This window comes from Mastomys coucha, unplaced genomic scaffold, assembly GCF_008632895.1.
Source record: "Mastomys coucha isolate ucsf_1 unplaced genomic scaffold, UCSF_Mcou_1 pScaffold22, whole genome shotgun sequence".
Classification (NCBI taxonomy): domain Eukaryota; kingdom Metazoa; phylum Chordata; class Mammalia; order Rodentia; family Muridae; genus Mastomys; species Mastomys coucha.
The window spans coordinates 69512428-69532374 of NW_022196905.1; the positions used below are offsets into that span (position 1 = coordinate 69512428).

At 44.8% G+C, this 19947-nt stretch overlaps 1 protein-coding gene and 1 long non-coding RNA gene across 4 annotated transcripts in view; one reads left to right on the forward strand and one right to left on the reverse strand.

The window, feature by feature from the left end:
• The first annotated feature begins 522 nt into the window (after window positions 1–522).
• Cracd (capping protein inhibiting regulator of actin dynamics) overlaps window positions 523–19947 on the forward strand; it is a 230075-nt gene continuing 210650 nt past the window's right edge. For 2 of the 3 annotated variants that reach the window (XM_031342801.1, XM_031342804.1), the window contains exon 1: window positions 540–638. The gene's annotated coding sequence lies outside the window, so the exon portion shown is untranslated. Of the gene's footprint in view, window positions 639–19947 lie in introns of all 3 variants that reach the window. The other variant, XM_031342805.1, reaches the window with a different exon arrangement.
• LOC116071301 lies at window positions 6853–19878 on the reverse strand. Its single transcript, XR_004110811.1, has 3 exons — window positions 19721–19878; window positions 8729–8805; window positions 6853–7809 (listed from the first exon to the last, which is right to left on the reverse strand). It is a non-coding gene; the product is annotated as an uncharacterized LOC116071301 (long non-coding RNA).

Sequence of the window (19947 nt, forward strand, 5' to 3'; positions counted from 1 at the left end):
TCAAGGCAAAAGACACTGTCAATAGGACCAAACGGCAACCAACAAATTGGGAAAAGATCTTTACCAGATCCATTCTGATAGTTTGGACCCTGCAGGGTGAAACCTCTTTACGGTCCAGGTCACTCGAGTTACTAATGGGTTCACGCTAGTACCCGGGACCCTGACCACATCCCGAGAAGGTGGTGACTGACAGTCTTGGCTTCTTGCCCCTTGCAAGGTGCGCTTCTACCCTTGCGTTCAGCCCTCGGTCTGGATATACCTGGATATTCGAGAAGGCACTGGTAAGTCCCACACGGTGCCCTGGGCTAACTCCTGGGTTTCGAGTCAGCTGGGGTGCAAAGTGTCCGGGATGCACCAACCGAGCTTGGCGGGCGGCGCGGCGGTGTCCGGGCGGGGCGGGCGCGGGTCCGAGCGGCCGAGGCGAGCGCGGGCGGAGCATGTGACCACTGCGCGCGGGGCTGGGCGCGCAGTGCCGCGCGGTGGCAGTGGCGGGGAGAGCAATGGAGGCCCCGGGCGCCTGAGAGCCGGCCGCGCTGCTGGGGCTGCTGCTGCTGCGGAGGCTGGGCGGGCTGGGACGTTCCCGGGGTGCGCGGCGCTCGCCATCGCTCTCTCCACAGCGGCGCCCGGCGAAACCGCAGGTGAGCTCCCCTCGGTCGCGGGAACAGACAATGGGCAGCGGGTGGCTTCTCTCTCCGGCGGGGCCCGCGCGAGACTCCTACCTTGCCCCGGGCGTGGGCTCGCACGGCCCGCGGAGGTCTTGGGGCGACCACCCCATCCGCGGCGCAGCCCCTCTCTTCTGGATCTGTGAGGGGCGTACGCATCCGTGGGTCCCTGGGAGTAACCTGCGGGCGGACTGCACCCCGAGAACTTGCCGAGAGCGTGAGACCCGCTCAGCCCCGCGCTCCTTCCCGCGCCTTGTCCGGTTCCCGGGTCCCCAGCGCAGAGCCGGACCTCGCTAGGCAGGAGCTGAGACACGGACACGCTCAGCCGGGTCCCCAGGCTGCATTGCTTTGTTTAACCTCTGCCGAGCCGATGTGCACAAACTCTTGTTGCCCCAGTTCTGATGAGCTACCAGTTTGATGGCAGAGGCGAACAAAGGTTTCCCTCCCAGGGCTGGAGCCGGGCACCGCACGCCGCTGGGCGTGAAATGGGCTCGCCTTATCTTCTCCCATCGCGGCTGTTTCCCCGCAGCTATAACCGCCCTTTCTTGGAGAGCTCTGTGGTGGCGAGATTGGACCTCTAACCCCTTGGATGCACTGGGTGGGGTGGTACCGAGTATCAGCCGAGAACAGACGTTTGAATTTTGTTAGATGTTTGCACACTCTCAATGGCTTTCCGAATTGTGGATTTCAAGGGGGAAATGTATATTTGAAGACATTGATTCAGTGTAGGGGGAGGGTGGAGAAAACCTAGTAACTGTGACCATATGTTGTGAAATTTTAATATGGTTTTACGAATACAGGCCGGGAAACTGATCTGGCATTGGGTGTAGGTGAGTGTGTGTGTGTGTGTGTGTGTGTGTGTGTGTGTGTGTGATGGGGAGTTGGCAGCGGTGGCAGGGGAGTGGTTAGAATACAAAGGATACGGCAATTTTAGTAAAAGGTTTTAGTAGATATCCCGTGGCAAATAAGCAATTCATTAACTTGTCAGTTAAATCAATGTTCTCCCGTAAAAATTACCTCCAGTAGTTGTGCAATTATATAATAAGATGACTAGCGGTCATTTGGCATTGTCTGTGACTTGGGTGTCTGAATACAGTGATCGATTTTGAGTAATTTTTAAAGAGTCAACAAAAGGAAGGCACCTTGGCCGCCACCTTTATTGCTTGGCTCCCCCCACCCCACGCCCTCCAGAGATAACTGCTTATAAGAAAAACAAGATTCAAGATCAGTTTTTAAAAGAAACATTTGAAAATGTACCTTGACTTGGTTATGTGGTTGCATTATGCTAACTCACAAATGTGCGTGGGTGAGGGGTGGGGTCCTGCAATAGAACCTTATTTTTTTTTTCTTACTATTGTTTACTTAAATTTTACTCCAAAGTTTTCATTTAGAGTCACCTTTAACAACTGAGAGACTTTCAAGACTTTTCTGTATAAACAGAGCGCTGGATTTGGAGCCAGGAAGGTAATGATGCTGACATTAGAGTTAGGTAAAAACGAAATTATATGGTTCAACAAAACCTACAAAGCACTATAACAGCGTAAGTTATTACTGATAGGCAAAAAAGCTGCATTTTATGTTTCCTTCCTATGCAATTTTGTAGCAATTTTTGTCCATTTTATGTATGTTTCTATGTGTACTACTCATGTGTGTGTGTATGTGTGCATGTGCCCATCCTTCCACGCATGTGCCGCTTCTGGAGACTAACGGTGTAACATTCCCCATCATTCTCTTCCTTGTATTTTGAGACAGGGTCTCTTATTGAATTGAACCTGAAGCTCATCAATTTGGCTGGATTGGCAGGCCAATGCTCCCCTCCCCAACCCCCAGCACCTCCTTCATCTGTCTAACTTTTACATATGTACTGAGGACCCAAACTCAGGTCCTCCTGCTTCTATGACAGGGGCCCAATTGTTGTCTGCCTTTGCAATCTATATATCTTTCATTGTTTTTTGTTTTTTTGTTTTTGTTTTGTTTTGTTTTGTTTTGAGACAGAGTCTCATTTAGCCCTGGCTAGCTTTGAACTCATTATGTAGCCAAGAGTGGCCTTGAACTCCTGATCCTCCTGCCTCCACCTCTAGGATGGAGGGATTGCTGGTGTTCGCTTCCTCCATGTCAAGCCGCAGTCTGTTTCTAACACGGCACAGAGTGGTGTTCAGTAGTTAGTGGTGGAAAGAACGAGCTAGTGATAAAGAAAATGCAAACGAATAAAATATACATGCAGGTGCCACTGGCTTACAGTGATGAGTATTTGCTGAAGACCTACTATGTGTCAAGAATTGAAAAGCATTTCCACGTGTGGTCCATGAAAGCCCAGTGCCTGACTTTAGCAGTCATAGTTGATATGCATATTCATGAAACATGGGGCCTTTTAGGTGGCCTCTGTGATGTCACCTGAATAGGGACAAGAGGATATTTCACTTGTTGAGTATGGTTGTTTTTCACAGGCTCCTTGTGCAGAGGCAGGGCAGATGTTATCATTGCGATTTGTAGGTAAGGAAATCCAGACACAGCGGGATTAAATGACTTGCCAACTCTTGCCACTAAAGCAACCATGCCAGGGGCAGACGCTGGATCGCATGCCTGCTGCTTAGGCCCCTGAATCACAACCTCCTCTGAGACATTGGGCTCCCCTAGAAAATGACAGTCTAGTTAAAGTCTACATCCTGGATATATTTTATACAAGGAAGAGTGGGTAAAAATGCCATCGTCTCGGGTTGGAGGGCTGCACTTGAAACCGGCTGTCCTTGTAACAAGCCCTTTGTGTGGCAAGTAGCTCAAAATTTCAGCCTCTTCCTCTGTAAGATTCCATTTTCCTAAAGAAATTGTGTGAGGGTCAAATGAAATGGTGTGCACATATCCTTTGCGAAATATCAATGTAAGCAAAGCATTTATCTTTATTCTCATTGTTAAAAGGTGAAAGGGTGGGTTTGAATTATTTCCTGGCATGCAGACATGGGGTTTGTGTGTGTGTGTGTGTGTGTGTGTGTGTGTGTGTGTGTACAAGTATGTGCATGATTGCTTTTGTTTTTGTTTTTGTTTTTTTTTAGGACTAGGTGTAGGACCCTGCAGACCCCAGTCCCTGGTCTTTAGGGTCAGAGTTGCTGTGTAGTCTAGTTCTCTGTCTTAGCCTTCCACCTGCTGGAATTATTGGCACACATCATCATGCCCAGCACCAACGATAACGCTTTTCAAACTCCTGAGGTAGTGGTTAGATTCCCATGTGTTTTCCATATCACTTTAAAGATGCAACTTGAAATCCACTAAGTGACCCTGGTACTCATGAAAGCACCAATGGAAAGGATTGTCGGGTGAAGTACACTCCATAAAAATCTGTTGTGGGGTCTCTACGCTTCTCCTTCAAGCCCCCTCCATCAGTGGGAGTTTCAATGTCAAATAACAGGTAGAAATACATTCTTAGAGGATCAAATGCTAAAGTGCTTGCCCAGAACATCATAGGGAGCCTAGTCTCCCCCAGCCCCACACAAGTGTGTTTCTTAAACGTTTCTTTTGTCATAGTTGACATTCACTGAGTATTATTTTTCATGGTCAGGGTCCCAAACTAAGCAGTCTATTTGTGTGTTATCTAATTTAGTGCCCATGACTGTCCCTGCAGGAGGCCTTGTGTTTCCATTTGATAATTGAAATTAGGACTCAATGAGCTTTTTATGAACTTGTCCAAGGTCCCAAAATTAGTGAGAGAAAATGTGGGGGTTCAACCTGAGTCTGGCTGGATCCCAAAGCCTGTCCCTCCTCTTAGTTATCCTACTCTTCTGGGGTCCCTTCCCACTGATTGAGGGAGATGTTTCCTTCCTTAAAAAGAACCATAAATGTGTGTGCAACATTTAAACTTTCCCTAATATAGCCTATAGTTTATAGCTCCCTATGAAAGGACTTGTTTGAAGTCCATTTTAAACTTGGTTTATAAGTAAGAAAGCTTACACAGGAAACCAGTAATTCATTTTGACTTGGCTGGTCTTTAATGTAAATATTTTGCAGTAGCTTCTCAGGTTTTTGCAAGAGTCAATTAATTGGTCATTTTTATTGAGCACTCAAAGGTTTAATATATCTTCAGAAGAGACACAATATAGCTGTGCAACTATAAAAAGATTCATTATAAGTGAGTGTCGGCTGTTGTTAAGGCACAAATGAAGACTTAAAAGCCACAGAGGGTACTTTGTAGTGTATTGATTGGTCTCAAAATCACAAGGCAGTAAAAGTAATTATAGAAAGTACATGTAAGAAACCACCATCGACCATTATACATGTATAGTATATTGAATATATATATATATATTTTTCAGTTTTTAATCGACAGTTCTTATGCTTTAGCAATCACTTAACTTTAATATATTTTTTGTTTCCGGGACTCTCCTGCTCTTAAAAATATTGTGAGGAAGCTGCAGAGATGGCTCAGGGGATAAATGTTTTCTGTGCAGGCATGGGGACCTGAGTTTGGGATCCCCATCACCCAAGATGGGGCATGGTGATGTGTATATGTAAATCCAGTGCTAATGGTGGGAGTGGGGGTCCCAAGGGGTGGAAGTGGGGGTCCTAAGGGCTTGTTGGCCCACCTCTACCTAAATGGTGAACTCCAGATCTAGTGAGGGACACTACCTCAGAAAAAATAAGATGGAGAGCTAATTGAGTACAAACATTTATTAAAATACTGCCTTTTCTAAGAAAGATTCTCAGGTAGCCTAGGTTAGCCTTCAGATCTTTATGTAACGAAGACTAGCCTTGAAACCACGATCATCTTGCTTCTATCTCCCAGATGCTGGCATTACATACAAACATGTGTGGACCCACACCTATGAGAGAGGGGGAAGGGAGAGGAGAGGGAGGAGAGAGAGAAGAGAGGAGAGAGAAGAGACACAGAGAGAAGAGGGGGGAGAGACAGAGGAGAGGAAGAGAGGTGAGAGAGAAGAGAGGAGAGAGGGGGAAAGAGGGAGGAGGGAGGAGAGAGAAGAGAGAGAGAAGAGCCACAAAGAGAAGAGAGAAGGGAGAGAGAGAGAGAAGAGAGGAGAGAGGGCAAAAGAGGGAGGAGGGGGAGGAAGAGAGAGAAGAGAGAAAGGAGAGAGGAGAGAGAAGAAAGGAGAGGAAGGAGAGAGAGAGAGGGAGAGAGAGAGGGAAAGAGAGGGAGAGAGAGAGAGAGAGAAAGAGAGAGAGAGAGAGAGAAAGAGAGAGAGAGAGAGAGAGAGAGATTGCACAGATGCCTACAGAGGCCAGGAGAAGAGTTGTATCCTCAGGAGTTGGAATTACTGATGGTTGTGAGCCACCCTATGTGGGTGTTGGGAGCTGATTTTGGATCTTCTGGAGGAGCAGAAAGCATTCTTAATCTCTGAATTGTCTCTCCATCACCCTGTTTTAATTTTTAAATTACACATATGTTTCTGTGTCCATGTGGGGGTACATGCCTGTGTGTGCAGAGCGCCTGCAGAGGCCAAACGCATTGGTTCCTCTAGACCTGGGGTTACAGGTGGTTGTGAGGCATGCAGCCCGGGCACTTGGCACCTGGCACTGGCTGTTCTGCAGGAACAGCACAGGATGAGAACCGTGGAGCCAGCTCTCCAGCCCCAAAGCTGACAATTTTAAAATCAGGATTTGTATAGTGGTGCTTTGTAGAAACAGCTTAATGACTTACATGTCTTGGAAATTTGTGTATTTCTGCTTGTCAATCATCATTTTTTCTGGGATTAGTTATAACTGAATGTAGATAGAGTTGTATTTATTATTAAACATTCAATTCTGTCCTTAGGTTGACTATGAAAAAATTCATTTGCAAGCTGGGCATGCCTGGAATCCTGGTGTTCAGGAGACCAAGGCAGAGGGATCAGGAGTTCAAGGGCAGCCTGTGTTATATAGGAAGACCTGTCTCAAACAAAACAAAACAAAACAAAAGTTAAAAACCCCAAGTCATATAAAAATGATTTTGCATCTAATAAAACTGAATTATTTTAGTGGTCCAGGCCCACTCAACAATGAAGGTTTTATCTTCATTAACATATTCTAGAAAGTCCCCATGTGCATGTTCATTGAAACATCGACAATACAAAATGTATTTTCAAATTTATTCTTTATTTTCTAATGCTTAGTCCCTAATGAACTGTTATAATTTTTGTAAGAATCAAGAAACTTAGCTGTTGGACATGATGGTGCACAGGAAGCAGAGGCAGGTGGATGTCTGAGGTGGAAGCTAGCCTGGTCTACAAAGGAAAAGGACACCAAGGGCTACACCAAGAAACCCTATCTCGTAAAACAAAATGCAAAAGAAACTTGGTTGTTGGATGGTCCCAGTTGCTGTAATGTATATGTTTAGGGAGATAATAAATTTGGCTTTTATGACATTTCACTCCCTTTATTGATGTGAAAATTCTTAAAGACAGACACTGAGTTATTTTGGATACTTTCTTGTACTGAAGACTTAGAAGCATATGAGAGTGGCTAAGCAGTGGAGATGTATAATCTCCACAAGTGTGAGAAGTACAAGGCTGAAGACCTCTACTCCATAAGTGGAACCTGACTTTAAAGACAGAAAATGCCTCAGAGAGATGCCTGATAGACAATGGTAAAGTGACATTACCACGTATCTCATAGAGGCCAAATAGAACAATACCATATGCACAAGCTTCTATATTCTTGAAAGTTCTTACTTGCGTGTTCGCTAAAACAATGCAAAGTGTATTATCAAATGAATACTGGAATCCTTAGCAGCCCTTCAAAATATCTGTAAACTTGCTGGATATGTGTTGTGCTGAGAGGAAATTTCAATGCCCTTGCTTCCCAGATTGGTGCTGTGTTCAAAGGCAGACACTTGGGAAGGTCAGAAGTCCTTGGCTTCCTAGAGGCAGGTGGTCAGAATAGGACGGAGGAGCCAGCAGTAGCTGCGAAGAGGAGTTATTCCGAGAGAGCAGTAAAGAGGACCAGCTTTCTTAAAAGGTACTGACTGGTCTCAGGGAAGAACAAGCAGCTCCATGTGCGGGCCCATTGGCAAAGTCCACTCACCACAAGATCTGGCCGGCACTAAGGCAGATCTAGAGACAGGCTGGGGATGAAGCTGGTTGGGATGCTTGAACCGGAACAGCTGGAGTCAGTAAGTTATCAATGAAGGTTCATATATGTGAATGTTAGCCTGTGCCTTCCTCAACTAGAAGATGAAAGGAAAGAGACACCATACTCCTGAGATCACTGTTAGCAGGCCACAAAACCTTACCACACCAAACCCCACAGCTGTGGCCATGTATGGTCTTCAGGGAAGACCAGTCGCAGCTGGTGTTCTTGGGGGGTCTGTGACAGAGCCAGCAGGGCTGTTTTGACAGTGCTTCAGAATTTCCTTCATTTTTTTTTCTTTGAGACATTCTTGAAAAATAATAAATAAATTCTCAATTTTTTATTTAAAATGTAAACTGATACCTAAAACATACAAAGTATACATAATAATCGGGTGCAGTGTGATGCTTCTATATACATATGTAAACCAGTGATATATGAATCAAGGGAAGCATCTCATTTTGCTCTGAGGAATTCTGACTAATGCATCTTGAGTGACATTTTTTTTTCTCTTTGGGTGTCCCAGTGCCAGCCGCGGTTGGGTTTCCTGGCTTTCTTTATGGTGCACCTGCCAGTGCATGTTTGTGATGGGTTAACTGTTCCTTGGAGTTAATGAGGTCGGGGTCATAGGTTCAGTGCCTGGGAAGGCTAGCTAGCTTTGCTTTGTTCTGCAATTGCTTATTGTACTCTTAGCCCAGACCAGCCATCTGGCGGAGGCAGATCTCTGATCACAAAGGGACTAATAAACAATACAGTGTGTGTGGTGGTGGGGGAGCCTGGGGAATCTCTCTGTAGATGCTGAGTACTTGGGGAAACGATTGCAAATCTTGTGCAGATTTTTATTTCACAGCGTTATCTTAATATGTGGATGAGAGCATGGTCATCAGACAGTTTTCATCATGATCATTCCTATTAAACTCTCATTTTAGGTTTTTATTAATATTATTGTTGTTATTATTAGATGCTTCATTAAGACAGCACTCGCTTCTACATTGTCTCAAACGTTTCTAACTTACCTGGAGGTTTGTAGGTCTTGGTGGTGAGAGTCAGGGTTAGAATGATAGATCTGACAATTTACTGGTTCACACAGCCACTAAGTTAAAAAGAACAATGTTACAATGAAAAGAAAACCTCGCTTGTTTCTTTTTGCTTTGTTGGTTTGGGTTTTTGTTTGTTTGTTGTTTTTTTTTTTTAAAGAATTTCTGGAGAGCTACTTTATAGCATTTCTAAGTGTACCCTGACCTGTAAATCTGTGGTCTTCTTTATTAGAATATCTTGTAGTGCTGAGAGAACTATCAGAGGCTAATTAGACCAGGGCAGTGGCATATGGCCCCACTGGTCCCAAGAGATGTGCTGACAGTCTAAAATATGTACTAGTTTATTGGGATGAGAAAGGTTGTAAACAATGCCACTAGTGATCCTTAAATGTTAATTACACATTGAAATTGTAAGACTTTGGCTATGATAGATTAAATAAAATATTAATTATTCTTGACTCTGGCTATCTTTATGGTTTTCAGAGTGTCCATTAGATAATTTAAGAAAACTTATCATTGTATATGTAGCTTGCATTGTATTTCAGTTAGGCATCACTGAGCTAGACCAACCCCTCTGATTAGAGTCTGAGTAACCGAGCTGAACTCTCCATTGCCTGGAACACTCCCAGTAGGACGGGTGCTCAGGAAAGCAGGAACTCTGGACCACCACTGGACTGTTTAATGCACACAGTTGTCCTTTCAGAAGGTCTATGCTGAGGTCATTGTATGATGGATATGAAGTTAGTTTACACTATACTAATTTTTCTACACACACTCACTCATCCAAGGATAGGATGGCATCAGTATGTTCATAATGTTATTTAGGGTGCGCAACCTTCTGAAATGAGTCAGAGGTCCTGTAGCTTTATTAGGTTCTAAGAAAAGCACATTAAAATACTAGACAATAGGGGCCGGGGAGATGGCTCAATAGTAAAGTGCTTATGTGTTCTCCAACATCTATGTTAAAAGGCCAGGCTTGATGGTGCATGCCTTTAATCCCAGGGCTGGGGATGTGGAGCCAGGAGGACCCCTGCAACTTACTGGCCAGCCAGTCGAACTCTAAGTTCAGTGAGAGGCCAGGTCTCAGACAATAAGGCAAAGAGTGAAGAAGGCACCCAGTGTTGACTTCTGACCTTCTTACATACACACATGCACATGCCACTGCGCACATGTGAACACATATACACAATAACAAAAATAAAAGACATTACCAGTTGTAACTCTGGGAAAAATAGGGTCCCCAACCAAGTGGGGAACTTTAACATGCATTTCTTATGGGTAGTTATGGGTGCACTGTGGGCAGAGCAGCTGCGCTCTGGGTTATAAGCAGCCCCACTGTGGCCATGATTAATAGCTTAAAGATGTCTATGTTAAGAGGCGTCAAGTCTAGTACTTCTTTCTGGCACACGCTCAGTTTCCAGTGATTATGGGTTTGTTATCCACTTCCCAGGGACAACTAGTGAACAACTATTTTGTTGGGGAGCTCGGATGCTTCACTTAAACTCACAATCCAGACATGGTTTGTGATATTCACAAATTTGTCCTTTTAAAGGAGCAAGGGAAAGAAGATAAATATTTACGACACAAATGGTGTTATACAGGCATGTTTCTAGCTTATCATTTCCTATGCTTTTTGTTGGTTACAGAAAGCTCTGGTTGGCTCTGGATACAAAGAAACCAAACCGGGTAGGACTTCCCACTTCCCCAGGGGTAAGGAGCATGAGTGCCTATGCCCTGCGTTGTGAACTTCAGTGAAAAGTACCATTTCCATCCTCGAGCCCAAACCCATCTACTGTAAATGTACTGGGCACCCTAGTGTAACACAGATGACTGCTTAGGGTTAGATTACATGAATGTGACATGGTAGACCTCAGTTATGTCTGTCATAGTTTGTTCTTTAATTATTTATTTTTATTTTATGTGCACTGGTGTTTTGCCTGCATGTATGTCTGTGCTAGTTCGATCCCTTGGAACTGGAGTTACAGACAGTTGTGAGCTGCCACATGGGTGCTGGGAATTGAAACGGGATCTTCTGGAACAGCCAGTGCTCTTAACCTCTGAGCCATCTCCACAGTCCCTTGTCATGGTTTCTTACTTGAAAAACAAACAAACAAACAAATCAAAAAGCAACCCCCATCCCACAATTGTGTCTTATTGTTGAACAATGCGTTCTGGTCAATATTTGACAATTTGCTAACTGACGTCTCGTGTATCCAGGACTAATGGCATCCTCTATCTGGCAGTAAGAAATCTTCCGCTTTGGGTCATTTCGATGGGCAGCTGGGATGGTGGGGTCTGCATTGGCAATAGGAGTCACGCTGAATGTGGAAAGGCAGGAGGTACCACGCGGATCCCCTCATCCTTTGCCACCTCAGCTGTTTGTGCTGGGTGCTGTGGAGTTGTTAGATAATATAAAAGAAAAGAACCTATATGGCTACAGAAGACCAGCGGGGCAGAGCTTAGAGGGTCGCAGTGAGTGGTGTGAGACCTTAGAGGAAGGAGTGGTATTTCTGGGGAGGGAGGGGAAAAATGAAGAAAGAGCAGGAGGAAGTTCATGGCAAAGAATATTTGAGCAGGGTCTTGAAGGATGAGTAGGAAGTTAACAGGTAGAAAGAGGATGGAGGGGTATCACTACCCTGCGGAACACAGCTTATGTGGGACACAGTGTACTCCAATAAGCCAGGAAGCCATTCCTTACCAGACACCAAGCCTACGGGCAACTAAGTGTCTGGATTAGTTATTAACCATGTCTGGATTGTGAGTTTAAGTGAAGCATCAGAGCTCCCAAACAAAATGGTTGTTCACTAGTTGCCCCTGGGAAGTGGATAAACAAACCCATAATCACTAGAAACTGAGCGTGGACCAGAAAGAAGTACTAGACTTGATGCCTCTTATTAACATAGACATCTTTAAGCTATTAATTATAGCCACAGTGGGGCTGCTTATAACCCTGATCAGACTAAGCAACACCTGCCATGGCAGATGCCCAGGCACTGAATTCAAAGAGCACGCTTTCTAGGGGTGGGTGGGAGAAGACAGGCCCAGTCCTGGGGCTCAAGAGTTCCAATTGGCCTCATGCCCTGGACCTTGGACGTGTCGCTTTATGGCCATGGCCCCCAAATATCTAACGTGGAAGGGGCAAGAGTTAGCCAGCCGGCAGATGTACACATCGGAGACTGCCTCTGTGCCTGGCACTGTTGTACACATTTGCCCACCGGACCTGCACGGCAGAGATGATACTGTTTCAAAAGAGGGACAATAAATAGTAATGGGTGATGCGTTTATCCTGTAAGTCTGTATTGTGCTGTCAGGCAGGGAATGGTACCTGTTGTGCCTGTAGAATAGCCCAGGGAGGTCTGAATAGAATAGAAGAAGCCATGAGGATGTTTGTAATCTCTTCCCATTCTAAAATCCTAAGTTGAATTGAGTGAGAAGTCACAGGTTTAGTCCCTTCAACCCTGATTACAATCCATTTCTAAGTAATGTTCTTATAGTCTTGATTAGATCCAGCAATGTGGCCACTGAGGAGCAGAGAATATTCCAGTACCCGCTACATACAGATCGCCTTCTTTAGTGCCACAGAAAGAAAATGCAGTAGGGCTGGTCATCAGGATCCCTCGGACATCATTCATTTTAAGGCTCGAGGCTCATGCATAGGGGAAGGCACTAAGTAGTTCACCAGCTGGATTTAGGGTGGCTGGTGGATATACCAGCGGGCTTGCCTAAGTTACTTCAATATAAATTAAATGAAGTGGGAGCCCTGGGACAAACCTGTTTTAATTATAATTGGAACAAATCTTTGGAGACTGTTTGACTGTTAGAATCATTACACTGTTATTATGGTTTGTTTTTTTTTTTTTAAATAAAATAGAAAAGAATTGTTAATAAGCTGGGTCTAGCCTGAGGTCTTAGCTTGCAGATGATTCTTCTCAAGTGAGAAGGCTGAAGAGTACATACGTCGGTCTTCAGCATGAGTGCTGGGGGTGATGTGAAGGAGCTGAGCAGAGGCAGAGGGGTATGCTCGTGGGCGGCTTGTTCTCTTCCAGGACTGTGGCCCAGTGGCAGAGTGTGTGCTTGGCACGAGTGAGGTCCTGTTCAATCCTCAGCACCAAATCAACAAGCAAAGCAGAACGAAACATGCCACGGCCAGTTGGCCAGTGGGAGATGCCGGGTTGGGTGAACCATGTCTCCTTTGACAGATGGTCCAGTTTTAAGTTGGTTTCCCGTGCATCTGTCCGCAGCGCTGGGAAGCTAGCTTGGTAGACTCACTGCGGAGAGTGTCTGGGGGAGTGATCCCTGACCTTGGCTGGAACGGAATCCGGGCTGCGCAGCTTCACTTCCTGGGATAGACTTCACAGCCAGTGAAAGCAGCCCTGTGTGAATTATTTAACTCTTCTTGTCCACAGAGAAGGCAACTGAGTGGCTTACACACTCAGGCTCGCCAGTGCACTTCTGCTGCTTCCAGTGAAGATAGGAACCTTCTGGGTCTCAGGCTCAGCCCCAATGTTGTTTCCAGTCCCCCCCAACTCCCACATTACCTCATTTTGACAGTCCTCATTAGAGTGTGATTTATATTGTAAAGTCAAATTCTCATCATATTTTTGCATGCATCTGTCTTCCTCAGAACGCTCAGTTATTTTGTATAAAACTAGAAAATAAGGAGGAAAAAGAAGAGCAGGGACAAGGGGAAGGCAGTTCTGCTCTGACACTGCCCTAAACGGCACATTGGGAGTCGCTTTGCTTATCACATTTGAATGCCCAGTATTTTGGTTTTTTTCTTCAGATGTTCAACTCCCCCCCCACACACACTTTGTTTCCACATTATGGTGGAATACCAGAACACCATCCACGCCTCTTTTTTTTTTTTTTTTTTGGCTTTTCAAGACCAGACTGGCCTTAAACTCAGAAATCCACCTGCCTCTGCCTTCCAAGTGCTGGGATTAAAAGCATGGGCCACCACTGCCTGGCGGTTTTTTGTTTTGTTTTGTTTTTCATTTTTAAACATTTGGTTTTATTCTTTTTTATTTATTAATCATTTTATTTATTTACATTTCAAATGTTATTCCCCTTCCTGGTCTCCCCCCCCATCCTATCCCACTCCTCTTTGCCTCTAAGAGGATGCTCCCCCACCTGCCTCACCCCTCTAGCATCCCCCTTCTCGGGGGCATCAAGCCTCCACAGGACCAAGAGTTTCCCTTCCCATCGATGCCAGATGAGGTATATGTACATACATATGTACATACATATGTAGCAGGAGCCATGAACTGACCCATGTATACCCTTTGTTTGGTGTTTTAGTCCCTGGGAGCTCTGTGGAGTCTGATTAGTTGATACTGTTGTTCTTCCTATGAGATTGCAATCCCCTTCAGCTCCTTCAGTCCTTTCCCTAACTCTTCCATTGGGGTCCCTGGCCTCAGTCCAGTGTTTGGCTGTGACTGCATCTGTGTTGGTCACATGTTGGCAGAACCTCTCAGAGGACAGCCATACCAGGCGCCTGTCTGTGAGCACATCTTGGCATCAGCAATAGTATCTGGGTTTGGTGTCTGCACCATCCACACCTCTTGAAATGTGTGACTGGTTGGCATTTATTATTTCAGAATATTAAACAGAGGAGCCACCTATCGCCATGTTCTATGTCTGGCCACTGAGGGGGTGGGTGGCACGAGTGTGGGGGGTCATAGGATGAGTTCCTGGAGTCAGCTCTCCTCCACTTTGTTTTTACTGCAGTTGTGTGGCATCCTAACTGGCCCATCCCTGGGAATTTGCCTCTTCCAGGTGTTCCATATCAGCAGGATTGTATTACATTTGAATTTGGGGGTTTCATTTATTCATTTCACATCTTTTCAGAGTTCATACTTGCAAGAGTATGTACCGGGCCTTTCTTCTTTGACAATGCATATGATACAAATGAATGTATATAAAAGATTAAAGACGCATTTATCTCTTCAGAAAATACGTATTTTTTGATTGGTGTATTTTGGCTACTGTGAATAAAGGTGCTGTGAAGGTAGATATATAGTGCCTGTATTCTGTTTGCAGTGCTAGGCCATGCAGCAATTCTGTGTTGGACTTTTTGAGAGCTCTCCAATCTAAATTGCATGGTTACTATGATATTTTGTACTCCTGATAACAATGGCCGAGGATTTTAGTCTCCACATCTTCACCAATACTCACTGTCTTCTGACTCTTGACATCTTTTGTCATCCTAATGAGAGCTACAATCTCATTTTGCTTTTGATTTGTATATCTGTAAGTCTAATCACCTTGAATATCCCTTTAATGGGATTATTTGCCATTAGTGTATCCTGTTTGGAGAAATGTCTGCTTAAACCCTTGGCTCATTTTTTAAGTTAGATCTTTTCCTTCCTTCCTTTTATCCTTCCTTCCTTTCTTCCTTTCCTTTCTTCCTTCCTTCCTTCTTCCTGCCCTTCCTTCCTTCCCTCCTTCTCCTCTTCTCCCTCACTTCTCATTTTGTTTTTCTTTGCTGTTGAGTTGAATGGCTTATGTATCTAGATACCAATCAGCAGGTAGATGATTTACAAATACTGTCTCCCATCCTGCCTTTCTTTTCATTCTCTGGACAGAGTTCACCTTTTTTAAAAACTAGACTCTTTCTTTTTTTCTTTTTTTCTGAGACAGGGTTTCTCTGTGTAGCCCTGGCTGTCCTGGAACTCACTCTGTAGACCAGGCTGGCCTCAAACTCAGAAATCCACCTGCCTCTGCCTCCCAAGTGCTGGGATTAAAGGCGTGTGCCACCACCGTCCGGCTTTAGACTCTATTTATGAAGGCAAAAGGAGGATACTGTGGAATAACACCAGCAAGCATGTGTTTATTAGCTTCTCCTGGAGACAGGACTATTGCTGATGTTTTACGAAGGTGCACCTGGATTTAGGCTACCTACCTGTGAGTTTACGAATGTTCCTCCTGGAAGTCCGTGGGGCAAAGGCATGGGGAAGTCCTGTCAGGTGCTGAGCTTCCTGCATTCACAGCACCTGACATTTAACGGCTGGATGTGGTCTCCCTGCGTTGCCTTCCAGAACTTTCCATAACCTCCCTGTTGATGTTTTGTCTTAGTTGGCTGACCTTGCCGTATTACATACAGATCCTCTGCCATTCCTGGCCACACTGCTTCTGATGTCCATTTTGCCCTGGATAGAGTTCTATTGTTCCCTTAGCTCACGCTGGCGAGAGAAAAGCTATCCACCAGCACAGTGGGCAACCATCTCTGGGTCACTTAGACTATTTCTTCTGGAGTCAGGAGTAAGTGCTGCAGCTCCATTGACCCAGTGGCTTTCAATCGAAAGCTTCTGTTTAGAACTGAATAGCGATGCTTCCCCCAAAGCATGCCTTTGCACTCGAATCACTGATTTCCACCTGAAGCAATTGTCTTTACTACCACGTGAAAGCCTACAAGTAGAGCAATGGGGTACGGGGGTTGGGAGGGAAGCACCCAGGTATGGTTTGCTGACTCTCTCCATCTGGCAAAGAATACGTTTCTGTGAAACTTTAAATTTAGCCCAACTCTTCCAAAACTTGCCTTCAAGAGTGACCTCAGGAGAAACTACGTAGGGGCGATGTATGTTTTCAGTAAGTGGTCCCTTGTTTTTTTAATTTTTTAAGTGAATGAGGCTCATGGATGACTTTAGAGACTGCATTGCTTTCTGACATGTCCTTGCAGAGACATGAAGACGGGAGATGGAAGGCTCTCTAGACTCCGAGTGATTAGAGGGTTGAGTAGGAATAGCCGCTCTTTTAGCATTTGGTAACTCTTAGTGGACTGTAGAATTAGCGTTGGTAATTAGGTGGAAACCAAAACACGAATTTAGCTCTGTGCTCACAGCATGGTGAAGGTGGCATCTCAGGTCTCAGAACATATGACCCAGATGTTGCACAGGTAGATTCAAGCAGTATAGGTTGTTTCCTTTGATAATTAATTATTTAAGGCATCCAGATCGTCTAGTTGGGAGCCGCCATGTGGGTGCTGGGAATCAAATCCTCTGCAAGAGCAACCAGTGTCCTTAATGGTTGAGCTATTGCTCCAGTCCCTGTTTTTGTTTTCTTATAAGTGAACAAGAGCTGTTCTTGGACATAACTAAACTTTCCTTTGAGTGGGATGAAATCATAAAGCCACTTTTGCTATTTAACTTCCTTTATTTACTAGAATTTTGAAATGCACATGTATGGATATGTTTGCGTGTGTGCGTATGTGTGCCACTTGTTTTTGAGTGGTGGGCATTTAATCCAGAGCCTTGGACAGTCAGGAAAGCACTGAATCCCTCAGCTTAATTTCTGGAGCCTGCCTGGCTTTGTTTTTATGCAGCCTAATTTACTGGTATCTTCACAAACTACAGTATTTGCATTTGGTTGGTTAGAAGCACACGTACCTTTAAAAGGCAATGGGGAAGCATGTATTTCCTCTGCAGGTGTTTTAGTTTTGCTGTACCAAATACTATTCCAGTGTGAAAGAAGTGCCCTGGTGTCTCACCTCAGGTCAGAAGCATGCAGTGTTTTCTGACCTTCTGTGAACACATGCGCATTTGTCCCAGAGCTTAGAACACTTCAGCGTAAGTTTTATAGTTTTCTCCATCATTGCAAATTAGAGAAGAAAGAAAGAAGGATTTCATGGTTTTTTGCTAAATTGGACTTTCCCAACCCTGGTCTTAGTAGAGCCTATTTCATGGATCACTTATGAATATTTTTGCACTATTTAAAGAGGAGAGACAATGTTTGTACAACCAGGACTCAGGGCTGAAGGATGAAATCCTAGGATTCATGACCTCAGTTCTAGTTTGCTCCTATTGCTGTGGTAGATGCTGTGACCCATAGCAACTTGAGGGGAGAAAGGGTTTACCTGGCTTATGTACGTGTCAGTCCAGCCCAGCAGAGACCATGGTAGAAAAACTCCTACTGGCTTACTCCCTGTGGTTTTCTCAGTCTGTTTTCTTACAGGACCCAGGACCACCTTCCCAGGGATGATATCACTCACAGTGGGCCAGGCCCTTCTACATCAATCATTAATTTAAAAAATACACCATAGACATGCCCACAGGTCAATCTGATGGAGGCCCTTCCTCAATAGATGTTCCTTTTCCCCTGGAGACTCTACCTTGGGTCAAGTTGACAAAAAAATAATGAGCACAGCGTCCATGGTATATTCCACAGTTGGTATACTGTGACTTTCTTGCACATAACTCTGCAAACCACATCTCCCCTCTCTGACAGTCTTTGCCTTCCAACCTCACTACTTTCTTAGTGATAAACCTTCGTGAAACTTTATTAGAAGCCCTTTCCCCCTTTGTCGACTCCTTATCAGAGTTTTCAAAGCCTTTCATCCACTTCGACGCTGCCTTTATTCTGAGTGACTTGGCCTCTTGCTTTTCGGGAAATCCAACAGGAACTTGTTTCTCTTCCTAAACCTCAAACATTTCCCTTAATAACCCCAGGGTCTTAGGTTTTCTGTGGCTCTTGGTTGCCTTGGGGACTGAGCAGCACACCTTCCCTGAGGCTTTATCTCACTTCGGTCCTTCCTCCTCCTCCTCCTCCTCCTCCTCCTCCTCCTCTTCCTCCTCCTCCTCCTCCTCTGAGTGCTCCTCCTCCTCCTCCTCCTCTGAGTGCTCCTCCTCCCTTCCTCAGAAGTCCATGTACTTCCAAGGCCCAGAACAATGGTTACTCTCTTAACCTCTTTACTTCCTTCCACTCAGCAACTCTAGATTTTGTTTGTTGGGGGAAAGGTCCCAGGCTGGTCTTGAACTCACAGGAATCCTCCTGCCTCCACTCTCTGAGTGCAGGACTATATAGTGTATACTGCTTTTTGTTTGCTTGCTTTGTTTTGTTTTTTAACTGGGGATTGAACCTAGGGCAGGTGCTCTGTCACTGAGCATCAGGGACTTTGTTCAGAGACTCTGCTCACTTCTCACCAGTTCTTTTCTTTTTTAATACAAATATCTTCAGTTGTCCCTTATCAACATACACATACACTACACAAAGACATGTACATACACACACATACACACACTACACACAGATACATGTGCATACACATATATAAACATACTACACAGGGACATGTACATATAAACACACACAAACATACTACACACAGAGACATGCACATATGCACACATATAAACACACACATACACACACTATACACAGACATGCACATAGACACACATAAACACACACTACACACTATACACAGAGACATGCACATAAACACACATACACACACTATGCACAGAGACACACATAATACACATATAAACATATATACATACACAGTACACATGCACACAGACAAAAACACACTTTGTGGAGGCAAGTACTTCTTCTTGGAGATAGCATTTCATCTTTTCTCTTCTGCTCATTCATTCATACTTAATTTGTTTTGAAATAGGGAAACCTCTGTGTAATTGTAAACCAGTCTGGTCTCAAACTCAGAGAGACCTGTCTCTGCCCCGAGTGCTGGGATTAAAGGTATGCACCACCATGCCTGGCCAACACTCACATATTTTATGTTTTTGTTTTTGTTTTTCGAAACAGGGTTTTTCTGGATCAGGAACTTTGTTCAGAGACTCTACTCACTTCTCACCAGCTCTTTTCTTTCTTAATACAAATATCTTCAGTTGTCCCTTATCAACATACACACACACTACACAAAGACATGTACACACACATATATACACACACTACACACAAATACATGTGCATACACATATATACACACACTACACAGAGTTCCTGGCTATCCTGGAACTCACTCTGTAGCCCAGGCTGGCCTTGAACTCAGAAATCCACCTGCCTCTGCCTCCCAAGTGCTGGAATTAGAGGTGTGCGCCCCCACCACCCAGCTAACACTCACATATTTTTAAGAGCTGCCTCAAAACTCTCTCTTAACCTTTTCATTTTCCACTGTTCCCCATCTAGCTTTCTCTTCTCATCTTGAACTGATGCTACCTCACACAGACTCACCAAAAATGTCACCCTCCCAGAACACAGTATTCTTTTGCAGTCTCTTGTCTGGGCACAGGCTAGTCACAGTTGTTTGTGATGACTGAAGTCATCTGAGGTTGGTATCAGAGTCAGGATGGCCAGGTGTCTGCTGGGCAACAGATGAGGGAGATCATCCAGGTAGAAGAGGATGAGAACTGAGAGTCCTGGGGAAAGACACAGGCTTCTGGAGCCTGCTTACACGGCCC